We start from the raw sequence: 16095 nt of genomic DNA, 5'->3' as shown, positions 1-16095 counted from the left end.
GTTTCATCCCCATCCTGGCCTCCACATCGCATCGTCTAGACCCGGGCGGAGTCGTCGAGGAAACGTCGGCCGTGTCGGGCAGCCCCAGCCCACTGCGACGAGCATTCGACCACGTCCCCCGCCCCGTGACCCCAGCCCGTGACCAGCCGAAGAAGACGAGCCGCTACATGCCGAGACAAAAGAACAGAAGCCGCGTCCCCAGCCCTCTCGTCAAACGTGGTTCGAGTTCCTCCGACGGTCCGCTTCTGTCTTCAAGACATCGCTTTTGCGGGGCCAGGCATCATCACGTGCATCATCGTCATCGGTGGCGGCAGGCACATCTTCACTGTACCTTGTCATCGCATCGCTCATCCTCATCGCAATCCTCGGGTTGCCTCGGCCACGACCGGGTCGGTCGTCCTCGAACCGGGGGGTGATGTTACGGGACTAAGGTGGACAATGCCTGACAGCTCCTTGAACTAACGACGATGACGACGACGACGACGAAGTGCCTCGCCCGAACCTTGCGCGAGCTCTGTCATGGCCGCACTGTACATAATGTGAATAGATCGCTTCACTCCACCGCATCGTTCGTCGCATCTGTGTCCTGCTGCCACGTCCCAGCACCTCTACCAGTGTAGCGTACAGTGAATGCGTGCTCCGGGTGGTAGGGGTTTTTAATGAGGCACAAAAGACCAAACGGCTACAGCCAAGGGTCTAACCTAAAGCTCGAGAACCGAGGGACTGGGCCCAGCGCGCGATCCGAAGACGAAGATTCCGTTTCTTCTTCCTCGTCGTCGACCGTTGCGTGTGCCCTTTCTTATACAACACGTGACAGTATGAACTTACGTCTTAATGCTCATTAGGCAGATACCCTTAACAAATTCTCCATAGCTGTAATGCAGCATTTCTACCAACCAGGACACAATTTTGATGACATTACATCGTGTATAATTCAGTCAAACTTTAGGTCTCGTAGGGACAGAAAATACAGAGAATCATATTTCATTCAGAAATTCAACACCATAAGATCTTGGTGGTAATATTGCGTGTAGGGGAAACTTAGAATCCTAATGATATTCGCAAAGCGTACAGCATTGGGCATTGTCTTCCTTCTACATTATTCAAAAAATTTGACCCCCTCCCCTTCTCGTTATGTCACCTAATAAATTTTGTTTTTTTTCCTGGGCTTCCAGTTTGGTAAGTGCAGGCATCCCTCCAGCCTGTGCTCCACCATTCCAGTTTATTTTTATTGTTTTTTTGGCCTTGTGCCCGCTTGGTCTTGTGCCCGCATGTATTTCTAGCTGTATGTTTTTGTATTTGAGTTTCAGGAAAGGTCTGTTGCTGGAATTTTTCTGGTGGTGACACGCCCAATTTCCGTCGTGTGGTTCAAGTTCAAGTTCAAGTTCAAGTTTTAATAATTCCAAAAATAAGTTGTTACAACATCTAGAATATACAGACGAGGGTCCCACAGCCAAAGACTTTATTGGGACCCTCGGTTCGTCGAAACAAAATAAAGGTAATATTTATACAGAACAACTGAAAAGTCTTACAAAATACTGACATGAAAATGCACTTTTACATCAGAAATCAAGCCAAAAACACGCAACATGGTATAAAAGGAATCGAAGAACAAACAAGTCAAACAGGTAAACGATCACAAGTAGGGTTATTCGAGAAAATGTTTTTTGACAGACTTTTTGAACAAAGGAAATGAAGTGCAACACTTAATACTAGAAGGTAACGCATTCCAAAAGGATATCGCACTGAAAGAGGAAGTTTTTTTCCCATGATTAATATGAGCGGGGGGTAACAGGAAATTTTTATTAGCCGCAAACCTGGTCCCATTATTATTCTGCAAAAGATCAGATGCAATAAATGGGAATGCCAGTTGATTATGAAGCAATTTGGGGAATAAAGTCACGACATTCAACCGGAACAAAACATTTACGGGCAAGATATTGTAAGAGCGTAGGAATGTGTAGGCTTTCGATTGCGAAGAACAAGGAGTGACAATGCGTATTGACTGATTTTGAATGTGCTGTATTGATGATAAGTGACAAGCATAAGTGCTGCCCCATGAGACTATACCGTAAGTAATGTGACTATGAATGAACGCAAAATACAGCGCCAGTAGAGTTTCATGGGAAAAGAAAGGGCGAGCATGATTAATGCGCGGATACCAAACGCCGTCTTCTGCTTAAGATGGTTAAAGTGACTGCAAAAGGTAAGGCATGGGTCAAGATGTATGCCAAGAAAGACGACATCAGAACAAGCAGAAATAGAATGAATACCAAGTTGTATTAGGGGAATGGTAGATAATGACCTCTGAGCACTTTTAAACACCATAAATTTAGTTTTTGTGGGGTTGATAACTAAGTGATTACTACTGCACCAATTCATAAGGGCACTTAACGCAAGATTTAACTTTGAGATAAGAGCACCAATGTTTTTATCAGATGAAGATATCGTTGTGTCATCTGCGTATCAAATACACTGACCACAGTCAGAAGAGCTAAGAACACCAGGAAGATCATTTATATATAAAAAATAGCAAATGACCTGATACTGAGCCCTGCGGTACTCCTTGGTTAACTTATTTTATTGTAGAGAAGGTATTTGCAGCGTGTACTGTGTACTGTCGGTCAAGTAGGTAATTTTTTAGAATGTAAGCACAGGGCCAGTTATGCCATAGGACTGAAGTTTATGCAATAAGACTGGGTGATTTACTGTGTCAAAGGCTTTTGTGAGATCTAAAAAAACCAAACCAACTAAATTTCTCGAATCGATACTTTTCTTTATGTAATCAGTTAGAGGCAGCACCGCTAGATTGGTTGACCTACCTGGACGGAAACCAAATTGGCTGTGTTTAAGCAACTTAAATTTAAATGAATAGCCATTCGGACATTTAACAAACAGTTTTTCGACTAGTTTGCTAAGGCAGGAAAGAGTTGAAATAGGACCGTAGTTCGTAACTGTTTGTTTATCGCCTGTTTTAAAAACTGAAATTACTTTAGCTTTTTTTAAGAATGACGGAAATAAACCCTCTTTAATCATAAGGTTGATAACATGACAGAGCTTGTAGGAAACTAAATGTGCAAACAGTTTTAAATGCCTTACACAAATGTCATCTAACCCAGGCCCTGGATTTTTAAGATTAGCAATGGTGGAAAAGACTTCCTGTGGTGTTGTTGGGAAAAGAAAGAATGACTGCTTGGTACGTTTCAGAGAAGTATACGACTGCGCATGGGGGCATTGTGTGTATAGACGAAAGAAAAGTATTCCGAGAAAGCATTGGTTTTCTCTTGGGCTCGGTGAGGGTGGATCCATTGTAGTCGATTTTGGTTAGAGGGACATTAGCAGATGACTTGTTAAGGAAGGAGTTGAGCAGCTGCCACTGCCTTTTGGGGTTAGTCTATTCTTGTCGAATTATTTTTCGTAGTACCTCTTTTTCGCTTGCTTGAGCAAGGTATTTAATAGATTGCAATAGGACTTGTATCGTTTAGCCAGACACATATTAAAGGGCTGACGCTTCTTTTTTTATACATGTTTTCTTTCTTCCTTAAACTTATTAGAATAGCATTTGTCATCCCTGGGTTTTGCGGATACTTGTATTTCTTTTTACATTGGACAGTACGCGTGTTAGTCGACACGGCGAGTAAAAATGATGAGCAAAATGCTAGCAAGGCTGCCTCTGGGTCAGACATAGACATAACAGGCACCCAATCAGTTGTACTGATAGCCTCAACAAAGGAATCGGAACTAAATACAGATTTAGAATAGCTAATATTACGTGTGTGGGTTATGTTTTCGAATGTGAGGAAAATAGAAAAATGATCGGTGATATCGGTGTCAACAATCCCCACGCTGGTTGGTGACGCCGTGTTGGATAACACGTGATCAAGGAGTGTTCCGGTACCGTGAGATGCTACCCTAGATGCTACCCTAGTTGGACAATCAACAAGCGATTCGAAGCCAAATCCAGTGAAACAATCAGTGTAATTTGCATAAGAAGTACTGCCCGTGTCAAGCAAGTTAATATTAACATCACCTACAATTACTACGTTCTTATTTTCAAAAGTTAGCTTAGATTAAACTTCACTGAGACTGCGGAAAAAATCACAAAGAGAACACGATGGTGAGCGATAAATGCAACCTAGAATTAGGTTCTTTTCATTATTAAGGAATGAGTGGTCAACCTCTACCCACACTGACTCGCAATGATTCACATTTCATTCAAGGTCACATCTGCGCGTGTAACCGACATCTTGGGAATGAAAAATTGCGGCACCCCCATGACTATCATTTTGGCGATGGCAATATTCAGCTTGGTAAGACGGGAAACCAGTCATGCCGTTGTCTGTGTCACAAAGCCAAGTATCTGATATGTAGATGAATGTGAAGGCATGCTGAACTGTGGAAATGAAGTTAGTAATTGCATCTATATTCTTACGAAGGCTACGTGCATTGAAGTGAATGAGGGAACGACTCATTTTGGAAAGTTGACGCTGCACAGACTCTGGAGAATGCAAGGCCATGAAACAAGAGAGTGAACTATACCTTCCTTAGGGTATCGGCGATAGGAAGTTTCACAATGCATCACGTGAACACTCGAAGATCGGACTCAGTGGAAATGCGATACACTCTGCTGTCGTCTGCTGTCCGGGCTTTTATCTGGCAGTTATCGGTCCACAAGTGCTTCCACTTGTGTTCCTTTTTCAGTGCCAGTGCCTTTGAGAACATTTTCTTGATATCAAGAGTTAAATGGTCATTAACATAGATTGGCAGGTTAGTGCCACCAGAGAAGCCGATATTTTCAGTGCGCAGTCGGGCTCTGCGAGCCTTCCTAATGAACTCATTTGTTTTATCACGCGAGCAGAAGCGAGCAATAATGCTCTTTTCGGTGATCTTAGAGTTAACACGGTGAACCATGTCGATATCGGCGGGTGAGACGTGGCACTCGACAGCATCGCCGATTCGTCTCACAATGGCTCCGCAATCCTCACCCTGTGATGAAGGCACACCCTTGATCTCAACATTTTTCATCCTCGAATACTGCTCGAGATCAGCCACTCTTTTTTCGAGTGCTTCATTTCGTGACAACTGCACTTTGTTCGAGGCCAGCAGATCTTCCTGTCTCAGCTTCATTTCGTCAATTTCTTGGCTCCTAAAACGAACACTTTCACAAAGCAAAGCATGCTCACCAAGACCAAGATCTTTCAACTTGATGTTAACTTTAGACACCAAATAATCAATGAGTGAGTCCAACTTCTCATTGAAAAGTTCTTCAAGACATTCAATTTTTTTGGCTTGTTGCGCTAGAGTAGCCATAGCGATACTAAAAAACAAGTGTTTGCGCAGCAGTCGCGGACAGCATAAATTTAAATAGGTGCACAAAGTAACCAACCAACCTGTTGGAAGAAGAAATTCGTCTTAGAAATGGGACATGTCGCCGCAACTGCTGCTGCCAAGGAAAGTCCGGGCCAACGGGCGCGTGCTTATATGGTCCTCCTTGATGGTGGTGTGCAGTACGCGCAGGCGCAGCAGGCAGCACAGGGGTCAAGCACCTCGACGCCCTGCGATGGGTGCGTGCGCACGTGAACGATAATCCATGGTGGCCACTGTCGACGCGGGAAACCAAGCACGAGTACGCCCTGTTGGCAGAAGAAATTCGTCTTAGGAAGGGGACATGCCGCCGCAACTGCTGCTGCCAAGTGAAGTCCAGGCGAACGGGCGCGTGCTTATATGGTCCTCGTTAATGGTGGTGTGCAGTACGCACAGACGCAGCAGGCAGCACAGGGGTCAAGCACCTCGACGGCCTGCGATGGGTGCGTGCGCACGTGGACGATAATCCACGATGGCCACTGTCGACGCGGGAAACCAAGCAAGAGTACGCCCTGTTGGCAGAAGAAATTCGTCTTAGAAAGGGGACATGCCGCCGCAACTGCTGCTGCCAAGTCATTTTCCTCCTTTTTTGGCTATTGCTTTTGTGTTTGTGTGTCTGTGGTTTTTACTTTTTTCTTTCCTTCCCTTGACATAGTTATTTTCCTCCTTTTTTGGTTCTTGCTTTTGTGTATGTGTGTCTGTGGTTTTTACTTTTTTGTTTCCTTCCCTTGACATAGTTATTTTCCTCCTTTTTTGCTTTTTTTTACCCAAGGCATGCAGATACCAACCCAGAAAACTTGCTAAACGACTTGTTCTGCTTCCGGCGTTTCTGAAAATCTTTCTGTAGGGCACGTGGCGTGGCACCCACACGCCCTCTACCCTTTCCCTCAAAGAATTTTACAAAATATCCACACACCTGACTTTCCTTTCCCCGACTTCGTAGCTCATACTATACAACCTATATTCCCCCCAACCATCTCCCCCTGCATACTCCTAAACCAAACAGGGTTCTACATAACACTTCCTTCTCTCTCCTCTCATGGCGCCTACCAATATATAAATACTGCGAGCCACGCGAGGGCTTGCCCTGACGAAGGCAAATCTTCGTGCTTATACGTTGGCAACAACCGTGGTCTGTACCTTGTTCGAAGTTTTCTTTCCTTGTGTTCTCCATATATATATATATATATGCCCATTTACTCGACCGGTGGCACCCGGCGATGTCCGGGTTGGCCGCAATACTAATGACACTATGGTTAAACACATCAGCAGTTTTTGCATGTAATAATTAGGTGGCTCACCTAAGGTAGACAGTTGGAAACTCCCGCCTGGTGCCAATATATAGGTTCTTTCCGGAGGAGTCGAGTATTAGCAAATAAATGGAACTCGTCTTGGATAGGAACTCTTCCAAAACAAATTGTACCAAGATGGTGCACTCAAAGTACCTCTTGTATATGGGAAGGGTTATCTCAGTAGATACGAGGAATACTCATCTGTCAGTTTTATGAGAACTAACATGGTCTCCAAAGGGAGGCCCATGGTTGACGAAATTACGAACAGATAGCGAGCGCAATTCGATAATGGGTAAACTGGATTGGATTCCGCCTCCGCTGCAGGGCAACCTAAACAAATCACGCCATCCGCTTTAAAAGCTTTGTCACCATTTAAACATTAATATTTTTGACATCTGTACAGGCTGGGTGTGATGGAAAATGTTGTAGAACAGTAATTAGGTACCTGGGTGTGTTTCCGATATGAACAAAAACAACCACAAACTGCAATGGCCCGTGAAGGAAAAAATACGTATAAGGAAAATTATTTCACCGCTTTTCAATTTCTCCATTGTGCAATTTTTAAAAATTCATTAAGAGTGAGCTCCTCACCATAATCACAATAGGCTTATGAATGTTGAAGCCGTTTAAATCATTATTTTCGTAGGCGCTACATTCCTTTCAGAATATTTGGCACATCATTCTTGTCATTTCAAAACAGTTTTTATTTTTACCGGTGTCGCTTGGCTAAATTTCTAAATATTTTTTTGTGCTTTGTTTGAGTAACACTGATCAGAAAAACCTATGTGAGAAATGAATCCAAAAAAGTGAATAAAATGACCGTTAAGATCACCCAATTTGTCACGAATTGTAGAATCGCAAAGTAGTGTTGGTTAGGGCATAACCTTAAAATATCTTTTTTAAATTTTTGGAGACCTAAACACATCAGCAAAAAGGGCTTGATAATATGAACCACTGAAGGAGGTAATCACGAATTCATTTCGTGAAACGTAAATAAAATTATCATTAAGATCCCCAATTGGTTACGAAATATAGTATCGCCAAATAGTGTTGGTTAGGCTATAACAATAATGAAACATTTTAGATTTTTTAAGAGCCTAATACGTCTGGAAAAACAAATGAAAATATAACGACTGAAGGAGGTAATCACGAATTTAAGAAAACACAACTTTCCTCTTTCCCTCGGTTGGGTGTGCAATTTCTAAAACTTCCGACACGGTGGCCCTCGAAGCGTTGACATGTATATGCACCACCGAAATTGGAAGCCTACAGATAAAACCGTTTCTGCTGGGCCTTGTTGAGTCAGTTATTCAGTCAGCCAGTCAGTAGGTCAGGCATTTCTTTTAACGGGTATATTTAACATGGGAACCTCGGAGGCGCGTGGTTACAGAAACTACAAACAGATCAAGAGCGCTATGCGAACGCAAAAAATTGAAATAAATGCGGCGTCCCGAGCAATACAACTTAAAAGAATTGTGCTATTTCCTTTATACTCACGTTAGGACAACATCCTGAAATTGGTTTCTCGAAACCTGTATGGGTAGTATTTGCAAGCAAAAACTATTTGGATATATTGATGGAAAGTATATTTGTTCAGGAATATATCAAAACATGCGGTTTTCCGGAAATTCTGGTGGTTCCTAATAGCTGGGTTCTATGGAAAATGTTATGGAACAGTATTTGAATACCTGAGTAAGGATACCGAAATCAGCAGACACCAGTCAGTAACTGCAGCGCCGTGACTTTGAAAAATATTCGAAAAATAATTTCACTGTTTTTCAGTGCCTCCGAGTTTCTTCAGTGTCGTGGGGTAATGTTGAGGAATTTTATTAACATTCAGCTCCTACAGCATAATTTTATTGTGCTCAATATTTTGACGCTGTTTAAATGAGTAGTTTGCGTAGGCGTTGGGATCAGCTCTTGGTCTTTTTAGGCTGATCATGATTTTCAAACAAATACAATTTGTTTTGTGCATTTGTATGGGTATGTGATAATATTGAGGTTAGGGAGGACACACGACGCTGCTATAGACGCCTGCAGCATGAAATAGCTCCGCCGGTTCGATGAACTAGGAAATCAAATATTTATGTGGGACGGCAAGTTAGGGAATGGGCGGACGCTAATCAGGAGACGCACACCTAACGAAAGTTACAGCCTACAGTTTTACGTCATTAAACTAGCGTAAACAGGGGCATAGTCCCCACACGAATGTATGATACAAGGTTCTCGTGACTAGAGAGAGCCTCACGTGGTCGTTGCATGGAGATGTTGTGGCGCTTGAAGGCGCGAGCGACGCAGACGTCTTCAGAAGTGCCAGCCGGATGAAGGCGCAGCTGCTAAAGATGCGAGGACCAGGCAGCGAAAAGACTGTGGCATCGTCAGAAGAAGAACAGGCGCACTGGAAGCAGCGCCATGGCACGGCGTTCCCAATAGCGACATGGTGTCCGGACGTTCTTTACCAACGGTCGCAGAACACCTGGGTCCCCGCCGGCCTAACGACAGGCTTCCGGAACCGTCGGACTCTACTCGAGCATCGCGTCCACCAGGCAATCCATCCTCCGAGCCCACTACTTCTTCCTCCTCGTCTTCCTCTTGCCTTTTCCCGGTCCCTTCAGCGCTATGCACAATAACGATGATTTCTGTGATCAGAATGCGGTGACAGCTTGTGCTGGTCCACTCCTTCTTTAGTCTCGTTGTGATTTTTGGCACATCATCGTAGGGTAACTTTTATCAGCAAAAATCATCGGGTAAATGAATCACCAATGAGTTCAATAAAAGATCTTTAAGAGCCCCTCTCTACTCTGAAATGTAGAATTGCACAAGCAGTGTTGGTTAAGGCACAACCATAAAACCACCTTTTAAATATCCTCATGGGCTACCTACATGAGCAAACGGTTCTTTATTGCGCTCTTAATCAACACCAGAATATTTATTATTTGCATAGTACACAATTTCTAAAATATTTACGGTTCGATCAAAAAGCAAAATACAACAATTTCTGACACTCTCAAATGTCCCACAGAAAAAGGAGTTACCAAAAACTTTTATACAATAATGGGTTTATCAAGACATTATCAGTTCAACATGAATAATACATAGTCACTGGATACCTCGACTAAGTTAACCTGTTATTCTAACGGTCATGCTCGTTAATGCAACTTGCGTGCGCTAGGAATACAAATCCCTGCATTCGAAGAACGAGTATTCCTTTTAAAGAAAGTAGTTGCGGAGTTATATAAATGATTTTGTGGTAAAAACAAGATGCATAGTACACCATTTATATATTTTTTCCAGGATCGAGCTCTGGAATGCAAGATATCTTTAATAATAGGGTCTCGCAGTGATTTTGCAAATTCTGTTCTTTGGGTACTGAGAACCGTGTAGCGTTGATATGTCTTAAATGCCAAAGGGTAAAAAATGCAGTTACTGTTTTACCGAGTTCCTGCACATCCAGGCGTGAAGTACCTTTACAATAAAAGGCGAAGCAGAGCACGTGTTTCTCTCCAGAAAATTCTCTCTCTGGACGCCGCAAGTGCCGGAAAGTGCACGTACATACCGACTGTGGCACAACATAGGGTAGATGGAGCAGGCAAAAGTGCTCATTTTTTAGTATAAACTGGGTATTCCTAAACAGTTTCCGTTGTTTCTAGTTTAAATTGCCGTTATTGCCGGTATCGCTGCTAACGGTGGCGGTCGTCTTCATCGCGAAGACTAAGTAAGAGTGGGAAAACGTAAACCGAGGAATAGATTTCTAGCGGCGCGAGTTCACCGCGTTTAAAGGTGGGACCACGAGGCGCAGGCTCACGTACGCTCGCGCTGAATTAGTAGAAAGAGTTGAAAACATTTATTAGATCAAATGGGAAAAGGAAAGAGGTGGTGTTGGAGCGTTCCTAGTCCAGGATGCCTCTTTAAGGGGCCGCTTTAATGGCACGAGAAAGCAAGGCCCTCTGGCAGCCCGGATACGGGCTAGTCAGCTCAGTCTTCCACGGCTCCTGGAAGGTGGGTGATTTACGGCAGTGGGTACTGAGGTGCAATGTGGTGAGTTGGGTGTTGTAGTGTTGGCATTGACGGGATAGATAGTTGGTGCGATCTGGTGGAGGATGACGTGATTGTAAAATGTACCGGTCTGAAGGCGACCATAGAATATGGCTTGCTCGTTTGTTGGCAGTAGTGTGAAAGGTGGTTGACCCGGCGGGTAAGGGTGTTGTGGGATAGAAATACATTTTACGTATTTAAAGAGGATTTTGGAGGTGGTGGTGGTTATACCAAAAACAGTTCTAAAGAAACAAACGTGAGTGGCCGTAAAGTATTTACTTCTTCCAGTTTTGTTATCATGCTAGGCACTTCGCTACGTCTACCACCTGCCTTTTCAATATCTTTGGCAATTGTGTTTACCACGCACGGAAGCACTTCATAAAAGCCCCGACTCCCTCCCAGGGCCCTCTTTCCAGGATAAACTAACCAGAAATTGACAGTGAGGTGAAATAAGCGTCGACCTAGGGGTGGTTGAGTGTTTTCCATATAGCAGCCAGTTCTTGGGTGGTACGTTTGAATGTGCGCGCGTTGTCCCTCTACACTGAATGACAGCGTCGGTGTCTATAAACAAAAGGGCCTTTAGCATGACTGAAAATCTATGATGTCATATCTTGTCTTAGCTTCAGATGAATCGCGCTAGTAACAGCGCATAGATAGAGAACGACGTACGGCTTTAGATTGATTACGTTGTGTTCACGGGGAGTTGATCAGCTAGGTCTATTCATATGCTTTAAAAGCAGTAGTTTCTATCACTTACTTCATGGATAGAGGTGCTTCAAATTGAATACGAGCTCTTTGATGGAATTGCATGTCACGCGGGCATGAAGCAATGTATTGACATGTTGTCGTCCATTCATTATACAGTATCTGTCCCGCAGTTGAAACAGATTGTTGCGGATACCAGCATGACGTCACCTCGCGTGGGTTCATCGTACGAGCAGTTCAGCGTAATACTACTCATGAGGAATAATGTTATGCTGTTTCCTGCTGTAGCCGTCAAGGATGGCACTTACTCTTCCTTGTACAGGCAGGAATTGTTGATCAGGAAACAGGTTCACTCCTTTTAAAGATGATGTAGGGGGTAGAGGAAGCTCGTTTTTTACACAACACAGCTCTTCCGGAAAATAACTGTTGGCGTGCTCTAAGCGCACTGAAGTTGGTCCTTTCGAACATCCTCAGCAGTCAATTCGCTTATAATCGTGTTCTCTTTCCGAAGTTATGTATACACCGGTGTATCAAAGCTACCATGCGATGAAGGCTGAAAAGCGAAATAAATCACGTATAGTTAATGATTGCGTAGGCCGAGACTTTGACATCAGTATCGCTCTTCGGGTGTCCTGTGTAAGCTGTTTGCCTTGTGCATCAGAAGGCTGCTGTGCTGAAAGCGAAAAGTCGGTCGCAGCAACCCTGACAGGTCACTGCCACCGGGTTGGAGACTGGTGAAATTAGGAGGTTTAAATTTCTTCAATGAAGAGGTCCACTTGATTATCTGTCTGATGGCAGTAATGCCATATACTGGCTGCTGTAATTCTTCTGATTTCGCTCACTCTATTCGGCACCAAGCACTTCCGAATAGTGGTCTCGTACTAATTTCTTACGTAGAGTGAATAAAAAATCTGACTGCAGATGCGCCTCTGTGATGTACACGTTCAGGCTGTTGCGTCTGCAATGGCTCATTCTGGCATCTAAAGAAACAGTTGTTAATTCAGGCTTGGCTTGCGTGATAGTCTTCACAGTTGCCACCCAACTTTTTGCCCTAACCAGGCGTTTCCTAAGAGCATGTGTTGAATCATCGAAGAAGAAATAGGCAGCAAGAGAAAGCACATTCGACATCTTGAAGGTAGCGCACTTAAACATGGACACTAGGGAAAGAAACAACAAACTACAGCGCTTTGGTTTGTCGTTTCTCTCTCTGGTGTCCGTGTTTAAGGGCGTTACCTGCAGGATGTTCCATATGAATTACCAACCAGCCCAGTGGTCACTTCTACAGCAAGACAAAGGCAGCATCACGACTGGCGTCAATAAATGCATGCAAAGTAGCCTTCGCTTTGACTTTACTAGATCTCTGTGCGTCTTGAGATAAAGCAACCTATTTTTACTTAGTCAGGGATTTCATGTTAACTTGCACAAGAAGTGCGTGATCTCCGAACCATCCTTTTTGCATTTTCTGCAAGAGGCGTTCCATATATGGCGGAAGCGGCTTTACAAGAAAAAGGTTGCTTATGTACTAAAATTGATTTATAGATCAAACTTCGGGGCTCATGTAAATTGCACATTGAAACTGGTTCCAGAGTGGAGCCAGCTTCGTCAATATCTACTGAATTTTGTAAATTAAACTGTTGGTAGCTTTGACCGCGTTGGTACGGTCCCGGAAAGCGGTGTGCTCGTCTGACAAGGTCTGACACTTACCGCATCGATGGTCTCGGGACTGAAAGGGAATCTCTGGCATATAATTTCACGACTGCTGGTTACCTGTAAAAATAAATGTGATCCGCTCTAGAGAAACAGGAATGTCGATTTTTATGATAAGGTTTGCAGTCCGGAGGGCCTCTTGGACAATTTTGACGATGCCATCCAGCGTCTATGGGAGTGTGCTTCGTCACTGTAGCTTACTTTAAAGAGGGGTCATCGCGGGTGCTCGTTGTCTCCGACTTCAATTCGCGGGTTTCGCGCAACCAAGTTTTGGTTATCTAACTAAGTCCAAGGGATAAAGACATTCGTGAAAAATAACGACCATGAAGATCGCAAATAACAATAATGGCGACTTTAGGGTAGGATGCACCAGCTCGAGCAAGCCGTCCGCGTGATGATCTGTACCGATCATGATGTTATTAGTGAATCAACAATGATAGCATATATATTTTCTATACCCTGGTTTTTCACGATTGAGAACCGCCAAATCCAAGTAGAGTGGCTGTTCTTTTTTTTCACTCAAAGATCTTTGGATGTTAAAGGTTACAAGCTAAGGTGTAGAGTACCACCACTGCACAAATGTATGGGCTGTCATTTCACAGCCGCTTTTGAATTGCCACGGTGGCTCATAGGTAAACAAGGCGGTAATAAGGTATTTGCGATTTAGAAAAACCCCTTCCTAGCACAGGGTCGTTATATTTAGCTAAGACTTTATAATAAATTGCTTGCGTATATAAGGAATCTATTGCGATTGTGACATCGCCTCTATTGAAGCATTGTTTGGAGCTGCGAGTCTTTTAGCGGGGATTTTTTGAGTCGGTGATGTCCACATAGGAAAGGAGGGGAACAGAATCGGCACGACAACTCTCTAGGTATGCTCACTAAGAAGGTCCACGACCTCCTGAAGGGGCATCAGATGGGATGGTTGATCTGAACGCTGAGTCGGAAGAGCTCAAGGTACAGAAGCAGCGCATCTACTACCTCACCATTGTGCCTGAGGGAGTGCCTGATTGTGAATAACTCCAAAAATAACATCCGTACGCGTGAGGGCGGCCTAGGGACCTGCCTGCGGTCTGCCCAGGACACCCTGCAGCGGGAAGTCGACCAATGTGCTTCCCTCGAGAACGAGCTTGGTCATCTGCTGGCGTATAAACAGAATAAAACTATTCCAACTAAATTTTTATTGGTTATAAAAAAGGCAATCTTAACCAAAACGCATAGACACTATAATACAGTTCTTGCATAATCAATTTATATGCGCTCATTTATAAAGAATTACCCTGTTCTATACGATGTAACCCAAAACTAGTCCATAGTTTGTCGTATAAAAAAGTTTCCCAATTTCACTGGCCTATACACGGTCGTTGGCGCTGACATTTCAAACCCTTTGCGTGGCCTGGACGCGGGGATAGCCATAGTCGTCTCTTGTTGGGGCCGACGTCGCTGCGAACGGTCATTATGTACAAGGCGTCAGCGACGGTTGCCCCGAGGTGGTTCGTCGGCGGCTACAATCGTGGTAGCCGTTGCAGCAAGAGAGACCCAGGAGGATGCCGAACGTAGCCTTGCGGAGCCAGGGAAGCGTAATTCGACGGAGCGTTGTCTCTGGCCAGAAGACCCCATCGCCGGGTAGGCCACCAATACGCCGGTTTGTTGTGTAACTGGGGCACCGCAGCTGATGCGTGGTCGGCCCGATCCTGCCGCGTCTTGGCTGGCATAGTCAGTGTAGTAGCCTTGTCCCCCTGGCTGGTTCGCCGGAACTCGCCTGCTCCTCCCACCTCCTGTTTCTTTGCCGCCATTCTTCTCTTTCTACCACTCGCTTATGTACCATCAGGATTCATCGTCCCACATTTCGATTGGCATTCTCCGTTTTTATTTCCCTAGTTTGTTGCAAGGCCGCTTACTGTCTTTCCGGCTACCTTCTGGCTCCCCAGTTTTCTACCATATTTGGACATTATGCCGTGCGGCTCCGTCTCGGCGTTCGTGGATCTCTTCGTTCTTGCCGTGCAGTTGAAATTTGCGGTCTTCATTTTCTTTTTTGGCGATTCTGGTGCGTACCTTCTTAAGGTTTGACAAATGACACTAAACAGTTTCTTTTTGCTAAAAAACATGTGTCGCTGGATACCGTGCAACATGCTCTTCTAAGTGTTTTAGGTTTCAGACGTTGTAACGTGATTTTAAGAAAGTTCGGTTATTTTAAGGTCGGTTTCTTTGACCAGGCGTCTAGAAAACAAAATTGAAATTTTTGGCCAGGATTTTGGACAATTTAAGCAACCTTTCACGCATGGGTATTTCGATTCTTTAAGTAATACTAGCTGGGCAACAAATGCAAAGATTGTTCGCGCAATTGTTCACTATCTTTTAATAAAAAAATGCTTACAATCACGTACTTTCACTTAAACCACTCTTTGATATATCCGCGCTATATTTGTGAACAACTGGCAGCAAATGACCTGGGTGACATATCATAATTGGCCTACTGCGGGTATGTCCGAAAGCAGGATAAGTAGCTTAATTCTTTGTCGCACCGCGTTGTAGAGTTTCCAGATGAAAGAAGCCCTCATGCAGTCGTCACTGCTATGCGCCCAGCCTCCCAACCGCTCTTTGAAGACAAAAGCGAGATCACGTGCGAGGAACAGAGATACCGTCAACGAAGTTACGGGCACCGTATCCTAAGGGGGCTCAAAATCAGTATCGTGGGGGGTTGTCCTCTCCAATAGGTTCAGCCGCCAACCTCGCAGGGAGTTAGTTCAAGATTGGGCCAAAACACTCGTGGCCTAGAGGTTGCCCGCGCTCTTTGCGGGTCGGGAAAGATGAGTCCCGCGTCATGCCGTATTTCTTCTTATAACACTGCATCTGGCAGAAGAAGACATCTTTGGGAATGTGGTGTGGCCACGCTGGGACTCGAGTGTGGATGCTCTGTATGCTAAACACTGACCAATAAAACCTGCAGAAATGAACTCAAAGGGTCGAGTGGTACAAATCCGAGTACAGG

Source organism: Haemaphysalis longicornis, unplaced genomic scaffold (genome assembly GCF_048455015.1).
Source record: "Haemaphysalis longicornis isolate Haplotype H1 unplaced genomic scaffold, Haemaphysalis longicornis Haplotype H1 scaffold_5, whole genome shotgun sequence".
In the NCBI taxonomy this organism is placed as follows: Eukaryota; Metazoa; Arthropoda; class Arachnida; order Ixodida; family Ixodidae; genus Haemaphysalis; species Haemaphysalis longicornis.
Note: the sequence above shows the minus strand (reverse complement) of the source record.